Below are 22,070 nucleotides of genomic sequence, written 5' to 3'. Positions count from 1 at the left end.
TTAAATGTAGTAAAAAGAATAAAAAAAGACGAGTAAATACCAAAGGGCCCCCTTCTAGTTACTTCAAAATATGCCTTTTAAAATGTACTATTTGCAAATCACAGCCATATTCAGCCTACAAAAGCCACTTCACCAACCTAGGGCAGCACCTCGGGCATTTCATTGATGAGAAAAACTTGAGACAGGCTCCTCAGAATTTCCCTGCGATAAACAGGTCTGCAGAATGGTTGCTCACCATCAATGCCCCAGCTTTCGATAGGGAGGGTCAAGAGCCAACTGCAAGAACCTTCCTGCCTTGGGGGTGTCTGCAACCTGGCCAGGTTCATTCCTATTTTCTCCCTTGCAAAGGCCTACTGCCTTGCATTTCTCTTCTTTTGCTATAAAGGTTCATTAAGTGGCACTAACTCCAGTTTAGAAAATTTGCATTCTTTGTTTAATACCAACGGTGACGTTTTTTGCTTTTTATTGATGATGATGCTTTATGATAATGAAATACAGTTTGAACAGATAACGTTTCCAAGGGAATTCAGAAATCAAGTTCACAAAATGATAGAGTTTAGATTTTTTTATTTCCATAAATTTAGGGTGTAAAAGTAGTAAAGAAATTACTATGAAATTAGTATCAAAATTACAGTATTTCCAGATAGAGTAAGCTAAACTACTTATGATATCTAGCTTATGAATTACTATATGGGAAATAGTGCCCCCCTCACCCACGAGTTCTCTCAATTTTTGATCATCACCCCAGACATCTTATTGATCTGACAGCAACAGAATTCAAAGACTCGTTGGGAGCTCAGTGTCTCTCCTTTTATTTGGTTGGAGAGCTAGAAGCATCGCTGCTATCCACCCTTTATCTTTTAGGGTGGGGAGACAGCAATTAGGGAAAGTTGGAATTTAAAGCTGAGATAATAACAAAAACTAGATAGAAAAATATATTCAATATACTTATTATGGACATATTACAAACATTGTTGGAATTTCCAAGGGAGAGTAAAGATAAAAGATTCACTACTTACTTACAGGTAACAGCTCAGAATTTTTCACACATTGTTGCCCAGTAATAAGGTTCTTGCCTTCGAAGATGGGTCTCATGATTTACAATAATAAAGACGCAAAAAAAGAAAAGAATTCACAAAGTTTTAAAAACTGGGGATTAGAAGATAAGAAAAAAAGACCATACTATATAGTCCCAGATGATGTAAATCCATGCTAGAATTAAAACACAACTCTTGAAAAGCAATTTCTATAAACGTTCTTTCTGAAAGCATCTCTGGCACGTTTTTGATTTTTTAAACATAGAATCACACTTTGACCAAGAATTTAAAAATTCTCCTAAAGCCCAATAACAAAGTTTCTCCATGATCCTTGTTTTCTCGTCTTGTTTGCATTTAATTCTATTAAAATCTTAAGGTCAGAGGACATTCAAAGTCTTGGGAGCTCTTACAGAATAGCAATGATGCATCAAAGTGAAGGCACTGAAACTGTGAGGTTCAGGAAACTATTGAAATGAAAGAAAATCAAAAGAAAGACGTCTTTGAAGTCCTAAACATGCATTAAGATAAAAATAACTGATCTAATAAATTCATTACATAGATTGCAGTCCTTAATAACAGCAAATAAAAGCTTCTGGAAGACAAGTTAACAGAGTCAGTTCCAGGCTCAACTATCAGGTTGGACAAGATGAAAACCAAAATTGCAATATATGTAGAATCACATAGGCAGTGACTTAGAAAGTGTTTATTAGTTAACTTTCTCCCAAAAGATTGTTTTGAAATGGAAATTATAATATAAAAAGCAAAAGAAATACTTTTTCCATTGGCAGAGAGTTCATTTTATCCTCTGCTCATTCGAATTATGCCTCACGTGAAATACACTCTCTAGCCTCTTGCCCATCATCTGCGGTGTTTTTTAAAATTAGATATAACCACACAAATTTCACGACTGAACCAGGAAAAGGCATGGGAGTAGAAAACAATTTTCCCAGGGCTTTCAGAAGAGAATGGTCCTCAGAGGAACCTTCCAAGGAGGGTTGCCTGCAGCCCCAGTATGCCAGCCACTGGGTAAGGTATCTTCAGAGGCGCCACAGGCAAACGTCCTGTCCCAGACCCCTTCCCAGCACGAGTCAGTTGCGTCTGAGCCCAGAGCTCAGCACTGCCATCAATGAAATGTAAATAATTTCTATGGAGAACGAGAATCTTTCAAGAGAAATTTGTGTGGCTGCCAGAGAATCACCACTGACAGAGATTCAGTCCTGTGAAAATAGTCCACGCTGGACAATGAACGATGACTAAATGGCATTCAGGCCTTCAGAAATTTAGCCACACTCACTGGCCCCCTTCTCTCCCCCGCCCCCAAGTTCTCCTTCCTGGTAGCGGGAGTCTCGTCTCTGATCCTTCTCTCATGCTTTGTTTGCGACATGCGGCATCTTCGGGTGTGCGACTGTGCAGCAGCAGTGAATTATGAACGGAGGTGCTGACTTCAAGGTTTATGGGACAGGAAGTAAAGAGGGACATCATCCTAGTTTTATGGCCCTCTTATGCGATACCTTGAGAACTATCAGAACTTCAGAAGCCTGAAATGCACAAGAAAACCACTGGCTGAAACTTAAGTTTCATCTGAGTGAATGCCTAAATGTCCTGTAGTATCAGAAGTACGAACCCGCAGGCTGGCGGCTACACAGGGACCAGAGGGAGCGCTGTGGACCAACACAGCGCGGGTTCCCCAGACTTCCTCAGAGATAGCAGCCTAAGGGCGGAGCTTCACAGTATTGCTGTGTATGGCAGGCCCACTCTCTAGAAGGAAGAAGAAAATCCTCAGAAGGGAAAGGTTCTGCACATGTAGGTAGATGAGATCATTACACAAAGAAGGGCAGCCGTGACATAGATCTCTTCCACTCTGCTATCCCCACATATGCAGGCATCTTGCCACAAGTTAAGCAGAAAAAAGTGCTAAAGAGAAAAGCGTGAATAGATGACAGATACAGAAACCTTTTACCCCATTTGACTCTATCAAATATCTTTTATTTCACTAGTATTTGCCTATAAAAAGCACTATATATAAACTATGTATTTAAATACTTTTATACTTGTTGATTTGGCACATGACAGTAGACGTCAAAATTAAATGGTTTATCTCACTTTTCACTCTTCTACGATGCAATTAACACCTCCTTCACATTCCTTGCTGTCCATCACATCACTTTCTTCACTTGAATCAAGCACCTTCTCTTAGAGATGGCTGTAAGAGCTTATTAAATATCCAGTGCTCCTTGGCAATGATAAACTGATAGTATTAAGCGATTTTTAATCGAAGCAGTCAAAATGACCGTATATTCTGAGAGTAAAACATTTTTGCCAATTTTATTCTATAAATTAGGTCAATTTTGTGCTAGGCAAATAAACCACGTCTTGGTCCTTAAACACATGTATTACCATAGTCTGTAAAAGTCTGTGTGAGCTTTGTATTAAAAAGTGTGAAAAATGCCTGGATGCGAACAAGAACTCAACAAACCAATTTACGTTGGTTTACACAGCTGGGAGAGGTGGGGTTTTGTTTTCATTTTTGTTTCTTCTCCATAGTACTGAATTAGCCCAAATTAATCTTTATTGCTGCTACCTGACACCAGGACAGCTCCAGCCTTGGGAGTTGTAGGGTACATAACTGCTGCTGGGACGTGGGACACCGGCCCTCTGGAACTCCAGCCGAATGCATAAGCCCAAGAGGAAAGTTACGCCACTGCTCCTGGTCCATTCCAAGAGAAAGAGGGATCCAAGGTGCTTTCTGCTTCCCCCCACCAGGGTTTACCTATGAGCAAGCCGGGGCGGGGGAAGGCGCTAGACAGCAACAGAGCCACCTCTGTCATTAATCGGAACGTTGCTTTCTTTTCTCATTTCAGACTAAGAGGTGGGGCTCTCCTTAGCTTTCTTTAATGCATGCGTCCATTAGACCATCTGATTAAATTCTGGAGGCATGGAGGAGTGAGATCTGTCAAAATATTCCCATTATTAGTATGTTTCCATCTAAATATGGTTTTTTTGTTCCCTGCTATACTGAAACTTATCCTAAACCAGAATATCATCATTGTTAATGAATTTCTGTGGAACAGAAAGAAAATGTCTAGATATGACGAATCAGATATACCTGGATAATAGTGATACTGTGAATAATTCCGAAAATAAAAGCATCTTTACAGTAGCCGAGATTCTGAGTTTACGTATAGTAAATTATATGGTTGCACAAGGTTTTGACTTTTAAGATTTTAAGATTTGTTTTTGCTCCCAGTCAAATAAAACAGGGATGAGATTTAATTCAGCCTACGATTTTCCTATGGTAACAAAACCAGAATTTTTACAGTTCAATACATGAAGCATGAAGAAACTGAACATGTATTAGAATTTCTAAAGCAATTGCCCAAAGCTAGCTAGTTTCAGTTTCTCTCCCAGATCCATATGATTAAATAATATATTTCAATAAAAACGTCGAAGCTTAAGGGTCCTTAATGGAAAAGTGTACACTGAGAAAGACCTCAAAGGGACAAAGCCAGCATTAGCCCAGACTCTATGTCATTTAATGGGTTACTTGTCAGTATCATTTCATAAGCACTATAATATATGCAAACTATATATTACACTATAATATATACAGACTATTCATTTATACGTTCCAAAATAAAACTGCACCTATTTTTCTGAAATAATACATATTTTTCTAAGTAAACATTAATACCTATTCATCTCAGGGAATTTAGAAAAGAAAGGAGCACATAAAAAGCACGCTTCATTCCACCACACAGAAGACTACTGGCACAACAATTTGGAGTAGTTTCTCTCAGTTTTTGCATGTGTATACATACAATTTTTCTTTTTCAAAATTGAGATTAAACTGTACGTGCTGTTTTGTCCCACTTTTATCATTTCATATCATATCATTAAATACTATATCATTATGTGTCATTAAAATCATATCTCTTCTGATCATATTAATGATTACATTACAATCACGATATACAGTCTAGTCATATATAGTGAATATGATATACAATCTCGCAATGACAAATATAGTATATCAAGATTATATTATTTAATATTATATCGTTGTCTTTGTCAACACTCTTTTTCATATAGGTTTCCTGTCTCAAACCGTAAATTGCCTGAAAGTTCTGGTGAGGTCTGGCCCCTCCTGCCTCTCGAGAGTCATCCTGAGCCCCTGGCCTGTGTGCTCTGCTTCATCCTCTGGATTCCTTGCACCCCTTCTGCCGCTGGCCTCACACACACCCCTCCCTCCTCTTCTCCCTGACTCTCACTGCTCTTTCATGTTTCAGCCTTCATCACTGCCCCAGGGAAAACTTGCCGATCACCATCCCCCAGCACCCCAGGTACCCACGGCCAGGCTCGGCGAAATCCTCCGGGGAGAGGCGCCCACAGCTCCAGTTCCTCCTCTTTGAACATCAGTGATTATTTTCCTTTTCTGTCTGTTTATTTAATGTCTGTCTTCCTGTTTTCATCAACACTGTATTCCCAGCACCTAGCATAACATCTTGCATAGAGAAGGCCCACAATAGGATTTGCTAAATAAAAGATAGACTATAGATAAAGTTTTAGAAAACAAAATCTCTGGTGTGTCTGATTAGTTCCAATAAGTTCCTAAAAATATAGCTGTCAAAAGTCACATGATTTTAAATGCCTTCAATAAATACAGCCATGTATTCCTCCAGAAAATAGCATAGTAAACACATTATTCCACTCTTAAACGTACACGCAAACATTAGTTATTATATCATTGTTTTCTAAATGTTGTCTGTTTGAGAGTAAAAACTATATATGGCTGTTGACATTTTAAAATGTATTTTAATTACCAATGAGAAAGGTTTTCCCATCAATTTACCTGCTAATTGTAGTTCTCTGATACCGTTTGTTTGCAAAGCTGGATCTCCCCACCCTGCAGATTTATATAGAATGTCATTTTCCAGACAGTTAGCAATCAGTCTCAATATTTATTGAAAAGTCATTTCTGTGATCATTGCTTTGACATTCCACTTTTGTTGCTTATAAGGCAAGAGTCTTTATTTTGCTTCCAATTTTTTCTTACTATTTCTAATTTATTTAGCATCTTTAGAACTTGAGTACTATTTTGTCAAAGTTCCACATGCATCTTCCAGGAATTTGATTGAAATTGCATTAAATCAATCTATGAATCAATTTAGAGAGAAACAGTATCCTCCTGATGTTGAGGGTTCCCATTCAGGAAGAAGGTATGACTGATCATATAGTCAAGATTTTATTTATAGTCCTTTGTAAAGTTTTAGTTTTCCTCAGAGAAGTCTTATACATTTCCTGTTATATTTGTTCCAAATATTATATGGTTTGGAGAATTTCTTTCCATGATGTTTCCTACATGGTTACTGCTAATTATATACGTAGGCTATCTGAAAAAGTTTTTAAATTGTGCAATAACACACATATGAAAGATTATACAAAACAAAAATAAATACGCATACAACTATCACCCAGGTCAAAATATAGAAGCTTGGCAACATTCCTGTCTGGTGGCCCTTGCAATCATCACCTTTCTTCACCTCAAAATGAACTGCTCACAAACATGCTGATGCATTTCTCGATACATTTACCACCTGAGTCTTCATCTCTACACACCGTAATTTAGTTTTGCCTATATTCTGAACTTTACAAAAATGGAATTATCAAGTCACTATTCTAAGATACTGATTTTTTTAATTAAGAATATGAAACACAAAATATTTCATTTTACATTAATTTATTCCCTCTGTAATGCTCTTCCTTTCTTTATGTAGATCATAGTTTCAGATCTATATCATTTTCCTTCTCTCTGAAGAGCTTCTTTGAACATTTCTTGCAAGGCAAGTCTACGGGCAACAAATTCATCAGTTTTTGCATGAGAATGTCTTTATTTCTCCTTCACTTTTGAAGGATAATTTTTACTGGATACAGAATTCTACGTTGCTGGGGTTTTTTTCATTTAATGCTTTAAATATTTCACTCCAGTCTCTCCTTGCTTGCATGATTTCCAGCAAGAAGTCTGATGTGTGTCTTATTCTTGTTCCTTGCTAAGCAAGGTGTTTTCCCCACTGTTTCTTTTTTCGAGATTTCCTCCCTGTCTTTGGTTTTCTGCAGTTGAATATGATTTGCCAAGTAGTAGATTTTTTCACTGAATCCTGATTGGTATTGTGTGAGTTTCCTGGAACAGTGGTTTGCTGTTTGTAATTACTTTTGGAGAATGCTCAGTCATTATTACTTCAAATATTTCTTCTTCTCCTTCTGATATTCTTATTACGCACATGTTACACCTTTTGTAATTGTCCTATATTCTTGGATATTCTGTTCCATTTTTTTTCATGGTGTTTTCTCCTTACATTTCAGTTTGGGAAGTTTCTATAGACATATCTTCAAGCTCACTGATTCTTTCCTCGTTCACGCCAAGACTAAGCCATCAAAGACACGCCTTTCTTGTTTCCAACTTTCTTTCTTCTAGCACTCCCTTTGATTCTTTCTTGGCGTTTCCATCTCTGTGAGTACGTTAGCCATCTGTTGTTGCATGTCGTCTTTTTTCCATTGGAGCCCTTAACATACTGATCGCGGTATTTTAAACTCCCCATCTATAATTCCAAAATCTGTGTCATGCCTGAGACTGCTGCTGATGTTTGATTTGACTCTTCAGACCGTGACTTTTCTTGGCTGTTAGTATGCTGTGTCATTCTTTTTGAAGAGCAGGCACGATGTATGGGGTAATAGAAACTGATGTAAGTAGGCATTTAGTGTGAGGTTTCATGTTAGTCTGGCTAGCAGCAGGGCTGTGTTTAACATTTGCTGTAGCTGTAGATTCCAGAAACTTCAGTTCCCCTGTTGTGGTTTCTCCCCCTCCCCTGTTGTCTTTGGGTTTCCCTAAGAACTCCTTCTTAAACAGGGTCTGTGTCTTACAGCTCTCTCAGTTGCCATCCACTATTATCACACTGGAGGACACTGGTGATGTGGTGGAAAGGTGTTTGGGAGGGAAAGTGTTCTACAATGTTATGATTCTTATGATTAAATCTCAGTTTTTAGTGGGCCTAAGTCCTTGGGCTGAGACCTTTGGAAGTACATCTTGGCCATTTTTTTCTTCCCTTTCATGAGACAGGAAGGCTACAGGGGGCTAGAGCTGGCCAACTGCCCTGCTCCCGGGTCAGATAAGATGACTTAGTTTCCCTTAGACAGCTGGCCTTTGTATTGAGAACGCTCTGAGTATATTTCAAAATGCTTACTTTTCCTCTTCCCTTTCTGGAACAAGAGGGAATTTTTCTTACATCTTTACTGTAAGAATTTGGTGGAATTCCAGGAGCTAAAACCCACAAAAGTATGGGAGCCTCCCTAAGACTGGTCCTCCAGCTGTTTTTAAATCTCAAGCTAGTTCACACTCATCCTCCAGCAATTCATCAAAATTACCATTTAAGAAAGGCCATATATGACAAACCCACAGCCAACATCACATTTAACAGTGAAAAACTGAAAGCCATCCCTCTGAGAACAGGAACAAGACAAGGGTGCCCACTCTCTCCACTCATATTCAACATAGTTCTGGAAGTTTTGGCCAGAGCAATTAGGCAAGAAAAAGAAATAAAAGGTATCCTAATTGGAAAGGAAGAAGTGAAACTCTCCCTGTTTATGGATGACATGATTCTATATACAGAAAACCCTAAAGAATCCATTGGCAAACTATTAGGAATAATCAACAACTACAGCAAAGTTGCAAGGTACCAAATCAACTTACAAAAATCAGTTGCATTTCTATACACTAATAATAAACTAGCAGAAAGAGGAGTCAAGAATACAATCTCATTTACAATCACAAGAAAAAGAATAAAATGTCTAGGAATAAACTTAACCAGAGATGAAAGACCTATACACTGAAAACTATAAGACATTATTGAAAGAAATTGAAGAAGATATAAGAAATGGAAACATATTCCTTGCTCATGGATTATAAGAATAAACATAGTTAAAATGTTCATATTACCTAAAGCAATCTACAGATTCAATGCAATCCCAATCAGAATCCCCATGACATTCTTCAAGGAGATAGGAAAAAGAATCCTAAAATTTATGTGGAAGAACAAAAGACCGCAAATAGCAAAAGCATCCTGAGAAAAAACAACAAAGCTGGAAGCATCACAATCCCTGACTTCAAAATATACTACAAAGCTACAGTAATCAAATCAGCATGGTACTGGCACAAAAACAGACACACCAACCACTGGAACAGAATGGAAAGCCCAGAAATAAAACCCACATCTATGGACAGTTAATCTTTGACAAAGGAGCCAAGGACATACAAAGGAGAAAGGGAAGTCTCTTCAATAAACAGTGTTGGGAAAATTGCCCGGCCACATGCAAAAGAATGAAAGTAGGGCATTATTTTATACCATACACAAAAACTAACTCAAAATGGATTAACAACTTGAACATAGGACCGGAAACCATAAAAATCCTAGAGGAAAATATAGGCAGTACACTCTTTGACGTTGGTCTTAGTAGCATCTTTTGGTCTTAGCAGCATCTTTTCAAATACCATGTCTACTCAGGCAAGGGAAACAAATGGGACTACATCAGACTAAAAAGCTTCCGCAAGGCAAAGGAAACCATGAACAAAACAAAAAGATAATCCACCAACTGGAAGAAAATAGTTGCAAACCATATATCTGGCAAGGGGTTAATTTCCAAAATATATAAGGAACTTAAACAACTTAACAACAAAAAAACAAACAACCCAATCAAAAATGGGCAGAAGATATGAACAGATGTTTTTCCAAAGAAGATATACAGATGGCTAACAGACATCTGAAAAGATGTTCAACATCATTAATTATTAGGGAAATGCAAATCAAAACTACAATGAGATATCACCCTACACCCATCAGAATGGCTATAATTAACGAGACAAAAAATAACAAATGTTGGCGAGGATGTGGAGAAAAGGAAACCCTCATACACTGCTGGTGGGAATCTAAACTGGTGCAGCCATTATGGAAAACAATATGGAAATTTATCAAAAAATTAAAAATAGAAATACCATATGATCTAGCTATCCCACTACTGGGTATTTATCCAAAGAACTTGAAATCAGCAATTCAAAGAGATTTACACACCCCTATGTTCACTGCAGCATTATTCACAATAGCCGAGAGGTGGAAGCAACCCAAGTGTCCCTCAACTGAAGAACAGATACAGAAGATGTGGTGTATATATATATATATATACACACACACAAAGGAATACTACTCAGCCATAAAAAGACAAAATTACCCCATTTACAACAACATGGATGGACCTTGAGGGTATGACGTTAAGCAAAATAAGCTAGACAGAGAAAGACAAATACTGCATGATTTCACTCATAACCAGAAGACAAGCAAACACATGAATAAAGAGAACAGATTAGTGGTTACTAGAGGGGAAGGGGGTTGGGGGTTAGGCAAAAAGGATAAAGAGGCACCTATGTATGGTGACAGGTAAAAATTAGACTACTGGTGGTGAGAAACTCATAAACCATAATGTACACCTGAAATTACACAATGTTATAAACCACTAGGACCTCAATTAAAAAAAAATTACCACGTTAAGTATTCCCATCCATTGGTGGTTCAGTGGCTTCTGTTTTAGGTAGCTGATCTCAGCTGCGATTCTCTGTATTCAGCTGTCTTCCAGCTTTTGGGATTGAGGTTTACCCTGTGACCCTAATTCTCTGACGGATGTTTACCAGTGTTCGTTGTCTTTTTATGTGAACTCAAGTTACCATCTAGAGGCATTTGCTTTCAACCTGAAGAATTTCCTCTAGTGTTTCTTATGAGGAGGATCTGCTAGCAATGAATTCTTTCAATTGTCGTTTACCTGGGAAAGTTTTTACTTCACCCTCAATTTTGAAAGATAGGTTTGTAGGATGTAGGATACTTGGTTGACAGTTTTCCCGCTGAGCAATTTGCATATGTTATCCCACTGCTTTCCAGCCTCTATTGTTTCTGTTGAGAAGTCAATTGTTAATCTTATTGAGGCTCCCTGGCAAGTAACCAGCCATTTTTCCTTCTTGCTACTTTCAAGATTTTCTCCTTGTCTTTGGGACATTCAACACTTTTACTATGACATATCTGTTTATACAGATAGAACGGGTTTATTTGCGTTTATCCTACTTGGAGTTCATCCACCCTCCTGGATGGGTAGGTTATTGTTTTTCAAGAAATTTGGGATGTTTTCAGCCACTGTTTCTTCAAATATTTTTTCTGCTCCCCTCCCTCTCTCCTTCTGGTATTCCCATTAGGTATATGTTGGCGTGTTTAATGGTGTCCTACATTTCTCTGAGCTCTTCATTTTTTCCCCATTCTTTATTCTCTCTGTTCTTTGGTTTGCATAACCCTATTCATAGATTTTCAGGTTTGCTTATTCTTTCTTCTGCCAGTTCACATCTACTGCTGAGCCCCTCTGGTAAGTTATTTTATTTCAATTATTGTACTTTTCAACTTCAGAATTTCCATTTGGTTCTTGTTTATAAGTTCCATCTGTTTATTGATATTTTCCATTTGATGCAACATTTTCATCATAATTTACTTTACTTCTTTAATTGTGGTTTCCATTAGTTCTGTGAACATATTTATAAAGCCTACTCCAAGCTTTTTCCTGATAAATCCGACATCTGGTCACTCTCACAAGCAGTTCTTTAAAAATTTTCAGTGTATGGCTCATACTTTCGTATTTCTTTTCATGCTTCATAATTTTCTTTTGGAAACTGGACATTTTAGAAAATATATTGTAGCAATTTTGGTTAGTGCTACCCCCACTATGGGGCTTGCTGCTTGTTTACTTGTTTATTGACTGGCTGGATTTTAGTAAAGTGTATTTCTCCCTGGGAATATTGAGCCACAGTGGTGTGGGTAGGGTTCTCTTCCTTTCTTTCCCTGATCACACCCAGCTGTTAAACTCTACTAATTGCCAGCTGATTGCTCCATTGTTTTCAATAATGCCCCGAGGCAGAAATTGCTTTCCAAAGGAATTCAATTAAATTCTGGCTCCTTTGAAGGAATGGTTTTTGAGGCCAGTGTTTGATATTTGTTCTGACCTCAGAAGGACTCTTCCTCCCCTGAAGCAGCATCTCTGAGCCAGAGCTCTGGAGGTGGGGGTGAGGACAGTGGCAAGTTTCTCTGAGTGTCATGCCCATCCACCCCCTCTAGGAGCTGAGCTCTGGGTGGCGGGGCAGGGTAGAAGCCTGACGTCTTCTGAGTTTGCCTCTGTTGGCATGGAACCACTGCTTTGTGAATCAAGGTGAGAGTGGTCAGGATCCCAGTATTCTTTATGTGCTGAGCCCAACGTAGAGTATCCATCCCATCCAGAAGCAGTGGCGGGGCAGAAGACGGGAGCCTCCACCCTGTACTGCGCTTACTGGCGCCAGGCCCCAGAAGCAGGTAGCTGGGGCGGGATGAGAAACACTGATGTTCTGCTCCTCCCAGGAAGAAAGCCCTCCACTGGGGGGCTGGAGGCATAAAGTGCCCAGTACTTGGCTGCAGGAGGCTGGAGTAGACAGTCTCTCCCTTGCTGAGCTGGGGGGAGGAGGAAGGAGCAGTCTTGATTCAAACTCCACAGACTCTCACCTTTCCCATAGAATTTTTATAGATTTTCTCAAATAGATATTTCTTTATTTGCTGCTTGCCTTTAGGTACATTTATAGAGGCTTTAAACGATGTTTTGTTTTGTTTTTAAGTCAGTTTCATCAGTTTCACTGGGGAGTGGGTCAGTGGAACTCCTCATACAGTGATGCTGGAAGTTGACATCTTCGGATTTTTTAATATTTATTTTTTGACTAATTACCCTTACTGAGTTCTCTTACTGGTGATAATAATACTAATAAGAGAAAACATCTATACATTACTTTTAGGTTGGACTATATGAAATTGCCAATATCCAGTGATTTTCATCTACAAAAACAGCTATTTCATATAATTTAACCTATTATATGTTAGGTAGAATTCCAAATGCTTTATATGTCCTCTTTTCTTTAATCCCCACAGCAACTCAATGAGATGGCTACCATTACTATTCCTGCTTTACAGACGAGGACAACCTTTACAGAGAGGTTAAATAATTTGTCGAAAGACTGACAGCTCATATGTGATGGAGCTGGAATCCAAACCCACACTGCCAGGCTGCAGAGTATATGTTCTGAATCACCACAATACAGGAACTCTCAAATTAATAGTTTTCAATCAATTACTCTAGATTTTTCTGGAGAGACAAATATATCATTTGCAAACAACAATATGTTTTTTCTTCTCTCTTTTCTTCTTCTTCTTTTTTTAAGGAAGATTAGCCATGAGCTAACATCTGTCACCAATCCTCTTTTTTGCTGAGGAAGACTGGCCCTGAGCTAACATCTGTGCCCATCTTCCTCCACTTCATATGTGGGACGCCTGCCACAGCATGGCCTGACAAGCTGTGCCTAGGTTCAGCGAACCCCGGGCTGCTGAAGCAGAACATGCCAACCTAACCACTGCACACCAGGCCAGGCCCTCTTCTCTCTTTTCTTTTCCAATAGTGTTACTACTACTTATATGTCTAATTATATTGGCTAGAAATTCTAAAACAAATGAGGGCATGCTTAAACTGGTGAAAACTGAATAAAGTTTGTAGTCTAGTTAACAGTATTGTATGAACGTCAGTTTCCTGGTCTTGATATTTTACTACACTTATACAAGATGTCACCACTGGGAGAGCTGGGTGAAGCGTTCACAGGACTCTGCATATATCTTTGCAACTTCTTGTGAGTCTCTAACTATTTCAAAATAAATGGTAGTGGTAAAAGCAAGTACCTGTATCTTCTTCTGGGCATTAACACCAATGCTTTAAGATTTTACCTCTAAGTATAATTTTAGTTTAAGACATATATTATTCATGTACCTAAAAAGTAATATTCCAATAAAACATAGAGAAACTGAGCCAAGAGACTTCAAGATACTGGAGGATCTTAACCTAAGTTAATTTGAGATCATTTATACACTGGATAAAAAAATCCCAAAGATTATATTCAGCAATGGCATGGACCATCAGTGCAAAGAGCAAAATCAGTGATTTATGAATTTTTCACTTTGAAGACAGTGCTAAAGCTAACAGACAATCACAGTAAGAAGGCTCACATAAATTGAAATCTGATACTACAAATTCCTTGTCACTGACTTCCGTTGAAGCATACGAGGGGCTGTAGCCTTCATGAAGAGAAAAGAATAGTGCAACCACCAAAAAGAAGCAGATTCTTCATTTCATTCATACTATTAATTTATTTAGCAGATTTACAGTATTCCTATTAAATGTCTGGCAGATGAAGTCCATGCCCACATGAGACCTATGTTCCAGTGAGGCAGACAATAGAGACAGACAATAAACAAACAAACAGATACAAGGACTGGTGGTGAGAAGCTCTCTAAGAGATTCAAAGCAGGAAACGGTAAAGGTTCAGCAGAATTGGAGGAATGGGAAGGGGATATTTGGGATAAGGAAGATCTTTCTCAGCAGATGACATTTGAGAAAACAACTGAATAAAGTGAGGGACCAGGCCATGTAAAAATCTTGGGAACAGCACTTAAAGCAGACAAACAGTAAGAAGGACGCTGAGGCAGGAACAAATTAAGAGGCCCGTTGCGATAAACAAGGTAAGAGATGGCAGTGACTTGAGATACGCAGTGGGATGGTTTTGGATGCAAGTAAGAGAATACTTGAATAAAATTGTTTAATTAATAGTTTTATTGCTATTGTTTTACTAATCATACATAGGAAGTCTGGAGGAAATGATTCCAGCGTTGGTGCTATGGCTGAACAATGTCAGCATTTTGGGAGACATCTCTTATGATCCACTCATGGCTACAGATGGCTACTAAGCCATAGCTACTGTAGTCCCAGGCATTGCACCCTCATACAATAATATCCAAGCAGGAAATTGTTCTTACCACGCCCCGTCTTCATCTATTCACATGACATACAATGGTGATGCAGCCCCTGCCACCCTCCCCCTCCTCCTCCTCCTCCATCCACTTCTAATGACTAATACGTAGCAAACGCCAAGCACGGTTCCTGGCACACAGTAATTACTCCTTGAACGTTAACACTATGATTGTTTATAACGGAAGTTATTGTGAGATATTAGGGTATTTTGTACCCCAGGACACTTGTTCTAGTGAAATACAACAAGGCTGGAGGCCGTGAGTGTGCTTTAAGCTCCCATCTTCTCCGGGGCCGGGGATGCTTGTCCTCTCTCCATTAATTAAATTACATTAAAGTCCACTCTAACAGCTTTGATAATTCCAACTCTGTAAATAGTAGGCCACACAAGAAATGAGGGGAAGGCAATGTGGCAGGGAGAAAAGTTTGAATGGTTAGAGTTCAAAGACCTGCAGCTTACGGTCCTGAGAGGAGTAGCCATGAGTCAGCTGTGCCCGGCCACGGAAGCTGGGTCAGACTTCACCCACAGCGGAAAACTTCCTGCAACTCCAAAGTCATCTGCTGCTACCTGTAGGCATAAACTTAAGAAAGGACTTCTTTGCAACTAGCCCTCACATGAGGCCCCTTACCCCTGTACTGAGACCTCCCCCATCTGTTGGTGAGTTTAAGTACCCCTCTCCCATCCAAGGCACCCAAAGCCCATCACATTCTTGAACACAGCCTTTCCTGACACAGGCCATGTGCACCAACCTGGAGAATCCTGGACAATCGAACGTTCGCCTTTCATTAAGCAGGAGGCATGTCCTAGGGAAGCTCCATCCATGCTTACTAATGGTGATCAAGATGAGTCTTCTTGTAGAAAACCCATCTTAATTTACTACATACAGTTTGCTGGCATTTTTTTATTTGTTTGCAACAAATTTTTTCTAGAATATTTCTCCAGAGATCTCTTCCCATTAACCAACCCCTGTAAACGCTGGCCAACAGGGCACTGGTCTTTTATGTCATGAACTTTGACAGATACAGAAGAGACTGAGGAGGAAAGGGAAGAAAGAAGAGAGAAGAAAAGGAGTGAGGGGAAAAAAGAAGGGACAGAGGATTTAATGTAATCAGATATATGAAAACACAATTAAAACTGCCCCCAAATTAGTGCTCTGTCCCTTCTATTTCAGGCGCTAACTCTGACAGCACCAAATATACAGCACACATATACGTGCACTATGGTACAGTACACAGACTGCAGCTCAAGAGAACGGACAGGGTATTGGGCTTATAGTCAAGAGACAGCTGTTGGTTTGTTCTCTCAGTCAATAACTATTTATATCTGGGGGAAGTCATTTACTATGTGCTCTTCAGTTTGCACAGCAGTAAAATTAAAATAATCAAGCATGCCCATCCCAAGAGTTCATCTCTTTCTTTGGTGAGTTAGTGATACAGTGACACGGGATAAATTAAATTGTAAATGTAAATGCTAGGGATCCTAGCTTAAAAGCTTTATATGATTTGCATAAATCTGCATGCTGAGTTCAAAAGGCACAAATCTGTGATATTAAAGTTAATTAGGGCAAACTACTATTTAATACAAATCCAATATTCAAGAATAGCACAGATAAAATGTATAGTAGTTTTAAAAACCAATTGTTTTAATCATTTCCTGATTAGGATAGCTAAAATAAGCTTCACACACATACGGCACTGCCTGTGGGGTGCACAACTCCCACGCAGACCACTGCAGGAGAGCAGGACAAAGATAAAAAGTGTCCCAGGGAGCTGGGATGACATGGGGTTGTAGATCACTGCTCAGTGGTCCAGTGATGTGGGTGGGCTGACAGCACCTTCTTAAAGTTGTGGTTGCTCCAAAGACTCTGCCTTGAGAAACTCAAACCACTGCAGCCAGGCCCATGGCCGGTGCGGGAAGGAATGTTCCAGTAACTCCATCACGTCTTTCTTAGCACTTCAATTTAGAGCACCTACTTGGTGTGTATGTGAATGGTGGCAGGGTGGGGTGTTCAATGAGATGTGGCCAAGGAAGCCAAGCGTTCTGTAATGCACAGACACTCTACTCCATGAGGTTCCAGAGGGTGGCAGTAGGCGTGTTAACCACCAGGTTAGGTCCCTCACCATTTTTATACACCAAGTGACCTTTGCCTGTGTCCACCCCTGACTGAACCATAGAAAGTCACCTAGGAGGAGATGCACCTCTGGAATGGCAGAGTAAAAACCTCTGATAATCAATTCCTCCATAAAAAAATGAGAACAATGGCAAAAATTGTGACATCAACTTTTTCAGAACTCTGGAAATTAATCAAATGCTTGCAACAATCCAAGGAGTGTTTACTAAAGACAAATAGATGAACCTTGTGAAGAACAGCAAATTTGGGGTGTTTTAACTCGACCTATTCCCATTTCCCTCTCCCTAATTCCACATGATCCTTGAAAACCAGCAGCTTTTCAACTACAGTAGCCATAAAAACTAAGTCATCTTGAAGCCATTAAGTGGTTTAAAACAGAATTCTTACAATTTAGTCTGTCGAGAAGATCCCTTGAAAAGCTCCATTCTTAGTGTTTGCCTTTACAGTCATGCACTGCATAATGATGTTTCAGTCAATGACAGACCACATATACAACAGTGGGCCCATAAAATTAGTACCACCTATTAAGTTTGATGCACTCCGCTTGGGTGGCCTGGGTTCAGTTCCTGGGCATGCACCTACATCACTCGTCTGTCAGTGGCCATGATGTGGTGGCAGCTCACATACAAAAAGAGGAAGATTGGCAGCAGATGTTAGCTCGGGGTGAATCTTCCTCAGCCAAAAAAAGAGGAAGATAGGCAATAGATGTTAGCTCAGGGTGAATCCTCCTCAGTAAAAAAATGAAAAATAACAAAAAGTTAGTATCATATAGCCTAGGTGTGTAGTAGGTTATACCTTGTAGATTTGTGTAAGGACGCTCTATGGTGTTTGCACAATGACACAATCGCCTAACAATGCAGTTCTCAGAACAGATCCTCATTGTGAAGGAATGCATGACTGTATTTTACCTGACTCAAGGCTCACCATGTTTGAGAAGAGCTATCACTAGGGCATTTGTTGAAAACAATCAGTGACAACTGTTCAATAATGTAGTAGTCTGAGGCAGCAATACCAGTTGAGGATATCAAGAGACTGATCAAAAACCTGAAAGGAAAGACTAGAGAATGAGACGTCCATAGAGGGTTTTGAAAACCTCTCACATATTCCAGGAAATTTAGAAGGCCACACACATGTGCAGGGCTGTGACCATGTTCAAGAAAGACCTGAAAATGCCCTAAAATCTAACCCTTGCAAGGATGCTGCAACATATGAAAAGCAATCAATATAATACATTAACAAAATGAAGGAAAAAACCACATGATCATCTCAATTCATGCAGGAAAAGCATTTGACAAAATTCAATACCCTTTCATGATAAAAACACACAACCAAGTAGGAATAGAAGGAAACTATCTCAACATTATAAAGGTCATATATGAAAAGCCCACAGTTAACATCGTACTTAATAGTGATAAACTGAAAGATTTTCCTCTAAGATCAGGAACAAGACAAGGATGCCCACTGTTGCCACTTCTATTCAACAAGGTATTGGAAGTCCTAGCCAGACGAATGAGGCAAGAAAAAGAAATAGAAGGCATCCAAATAAAAACAGAAGAAGCAAAATGATCTTTTTTCGCAGACATGATCTAACCAAGAAAATGTAAAAACTAATAAAGAAATTCAGCAAGATTGCAGGAAACACAATCAACACATGAAAATCAGTTGCATTTCTATACAGTAACAATGAATAATCCAAAAAGGAAAGTAACAAAATAATTTCATTTGAAATAGCATCAAATAAGAATAAAATACTTCAGAATAAATTTAAGCAAGGAGGTGAAAGACTTAAACGCTGCAAACTACAAAATATTGCTTTAAGAAATTAAAGGCGATACAATAAATGGAAAGACATTCTGTGTTCAAGGATTGGAACACTGAATATTATTAAGATGTGAATACTACCCAAAGTGATCTACAGATTTAATGCAATCACTATCAAAGTCCCAATGTTGTTTTTGCAGAAATAGAAAAATCCATCCTAAAATTCATATGGAACCTCAAGGGACCCTAAATAGCCAAAACAATTCTCAAAGGAGGAACAAATTTGGAGGTCTCACACTTTCTGATTTCAAAACTTATTACAAAACTACAGCAATCAAAATAGTGTGGTACTGGCATGAAGATAAAGACAGATAGACCAAAGGAATAAAATAGCCCAGAAACAAATCCTTGCATATGTGGTCAAACGATTTTTGACTGGGACGCCAAGACCATTTGATAGAGAAAAGATAGTCTTTTCAACAAATGGTGTTGGGAAAACTGGATATCCACATGCAAAAGAATAAAAGTGGGCCCTTACTTTATACTACATACAAAAACTAACTCAAAATGGATCAAAGACCTAAATGTAAGACCAAAAACTATAAAACTCTTAGAAAAAATAGAAGAAAAGCCTCATGAAGTTGGATTTAGAAGTGATTTTTTGAATATGACACCAGAAGCACATACAACAAACATGAAACTAGATAAACTGGTCTACATAAAAATTAAAAACTTCTGTGCACTAGAGGACACAATCAACACAGTGGAAAAGCAACCAAGAGAATGGGGGAAAACATTCGCAAACCTCTACCTGATAATCTCTATCTGATAAGGGTTTCATGTTCAGAATATATAAAGAACTCTCACAACTCAATAACAAAAAAATCAAATAACCTAATTTAAAAATGGGCAAAGGACGTGAACAGACATTTTTCCAAAGAAGATATACAAATGGCCAACAAGCATATGAAGAGATGGTCAACATCACTAATCATTAGGGAAATGCAAATCAAAACCACAATAAGATCATACCCGTTAGAATGTCTGTTATCAAAAAGAGAAATTGGGGCCGGCCCCATGGCAGAGTGGTTAAGTTCACACGCTCTGCTTCAGTGGCCCGGGGTTTCGCCCGTTCGGATCCTGGGCACGGACATGGCACCGCTCATCAGGCCATGCTGAGGTGGCGTGACGTATAGCACAACCAGAGGCACTCACAACTAGAATACACAACTATGTACTGGGGGGCTTTGGGGAGAAGAAGAAGAAGGAAAAAAAGAAAAGATTGGCAACAGATGTTAGCACAGGTGCCAATCTAAAAAAAAAAAGAGAGAAAATAACACATATTGGTGATGATGTAGAGAAATTGGAAGCTTGTGCACTGTTGGTGGGAATGTAACATGGTGTGGACGCTGCGGAGAACAGTGTAGCAGTTCCTAAAAAATTAAAAACAGAATGACCATATGATCCAGCAATACCACTTCTGAGTGTGTATCCAAAAGAATTGAAAGCAGGTGTCAAAGAAATATTTGTACACTCATGCTCATAGCAGCATTATTCACGATAGCCAAGAGGTAGAAACAACCTAAGTATCCATCAACTGATGAACAGATGAACAAAATGTGGTCTATACACACAATGGGATATTAGTCACCCCTAAAAAGGAAGGAAATTCTGAGACATGATACCACATGGATAAACCCTTAAAATACTATGCTAAGTGAAATAAGCCAGTCACAAAAAGACAAATACTAGATGATTCCACTTATATGAGGTACGCAGAGTAGTCAAACTCAAAGAAACAGAAAGTAGAACTGTGGTCACTAGGGGTTGAGGGGAGGGGGGAACAGGTAGCTGTTTAATGAGTACTGAGTTTCAGTTTTGCAAGATAAAAAAGTTCTGGAGATTGGTTGCACAACAATGTGAATATATTTAACAAGACTGAAGTCTACACTTACAAAGGGTTAAGACAGTAAATTTTACGTTTTGTGTATTTTCCTACAATTAAAAATAAAAAATAAATGAAAAAGAGACAGAAGCTGATATGCAGTGAAAGAAATGAATGAAGCAAGTTTATGGAGAGGTGCAAGGAGAAAAGAGAAAAATCTAGAAGGTTCTCCAGTTCCTGATTCTAAGCCCTTCCTGAGTCCCAGCTGGACTCTTGCCCCATGAATCCGAAGACACCTGTAAGATCTAATTATAAATTCCCCACTGGGCTCAAACCAGCTTGAATGAGTTTCATGCTACGATAGGCGTCTTAACTAACATGCACACATAAAGGAGAGAGGGGGACACATGCCACTAAACGCAAATTGCTTACTTCATAATTCTGCCAAGAGCTTGCTATGTGATGAGTTGGGAAAATATAGACTACCAGGAATGAAACATATTGCCCAAAAAGACGTCTGATTCTAAAGATATTTATAATTTGTTTTTAAGAGGGAGGCTGTCCAATTCAAAAACTATGTAGTGGAAGATGAAGTAGCTTAGACGCACGTCAGCCACACCCATAACTAATGTCCCATACAGCTCAAAAATAATTTGGCCTTCAGCCTTTGATATTTACATTCACTCCCTCCAATTGGAAAAGATCTGGTGTTTAATTAATAGTTCTTTCATTTGATCAAGTTTGGGAAGGGAAACATTACTTAACTAATCCTTGATAATATCTTCAACTGAAAGGTTTAACCCTCTAACTGAATTAACTGACGTAATACTTAAGGATCCACTCCTTTATAGACCAATTCTAAACGTATTGCTATTCAAGCATCATTTTTAACATCATCTATAAGTGGATCAAAGTCTGAATACAGATTTCATGACCTTTTATTAATTTGAATAGATGTATTTCCTCATGCTGATTTGTGTAAAGACAAACTTAACATTCTATTTGATCTCGTTATGCCAATGTTGATTTTATTTTTAAGCAGGTCACAGAACTCTTGTATCCCTCCATCTGTTCCTTACAGAGCACTAACTGTACATTCGGCCTCTTCTCCAGAAGCAGTAGCGTCTCATGATACAAATAAATTTAAAAACAACTAGAGTTAAACATCAGCCTGATACTCTAGGTAAGTGAAGAGAGCAATTGCTCCTTAATTCCAATGACCTGTCCTGAAGAAGATGACATGGGTTCTGAGCCTTCATCTTGTGGGGAACCTGGGCAGGAGGAAAGCTTTCAATAGGGCACAGCCAG

The 22,070-nt window shown here is 38.9% G+C and overlaps 1 protein-coding gene across 4 annotated transcripts in view; it reads right to left on the bottom strand.

Moving 5' to 3' along the window:
- The window catches only part of SDK1 (sidekick cell adhesion molecule 1), an 857,904-nt gene that overhangs the window by 421,677 nt on the left and 414,157 nt on the right, over positions 1 to 22,070 (bottom strand). The gene's annotated exons all lie outside the window — the stretch shown is intronic.

Source organism: Equus caballus, chromosome 13 (assembly GCF_041296265.1).
Source record: "Equus caballus isolate H_3958 breed thoroughbred chromosome 13, TB-T2T, whole genome shotgun sequence".
In the NCBI taxonomy this organism is placed as follows: Eukaryota; Metazoa; Chordata; class Mammalia; order Perissodactyla; family Equidae; genus Equus; species Equus caballus.
This window is presented reverse-complemented; position numbering and strand designations above follow the sequence as displayed.